Below are 370 nucleotides of genomic sequence, written 5' to 3'. Positions count from 1 at the left end.
ATTGGATTACAATACAAAATTGTAATCGGTACATCTCTAACCATTATGGGACTAAAGTGCATGAGGGAGTGTGCCTCAAAATGACCACAGCAACACACTGGAAATAAAACCAAATTAAATTGCCTTCAAGTAAATGCATGTATTTGTAAATTTCTTTCAAAACAGTGTTTTAATAAAAGTAAATAAAAGGATGTCTTGAACACTCTTCTGGCCCAAAAACACTTTAGAGAACAAAACCCACAGACATTAAAGGTTGTATCAGCGATTTCAGGCCCAAACATAAATGATCACATTCATCTAATCTTTCCTAACAATCCGCTAGCTGCCCGCCCCATAAGCATGCCGTCCAAAAACCGCGTCTCTGTAGGCA

Source organism: Phoxinus phoxinus, assembly GCF_949152265.1.
Source record: "Phoxinus phoxinus genome assembly, chromosome: 7".
NCBI classification, from domain to species: domain Eukaryota; kingdom Metazoa; phylum Chordata; class Actinopteri; order Cypriniformes; family Leuciscidae; genus Phoxinus; species Phoxinus phoxinus.
The sequence above is the reverse complement of the archived record's forward strand: the minus strand, read 5'-3'. Positions refer to the sequence as shown.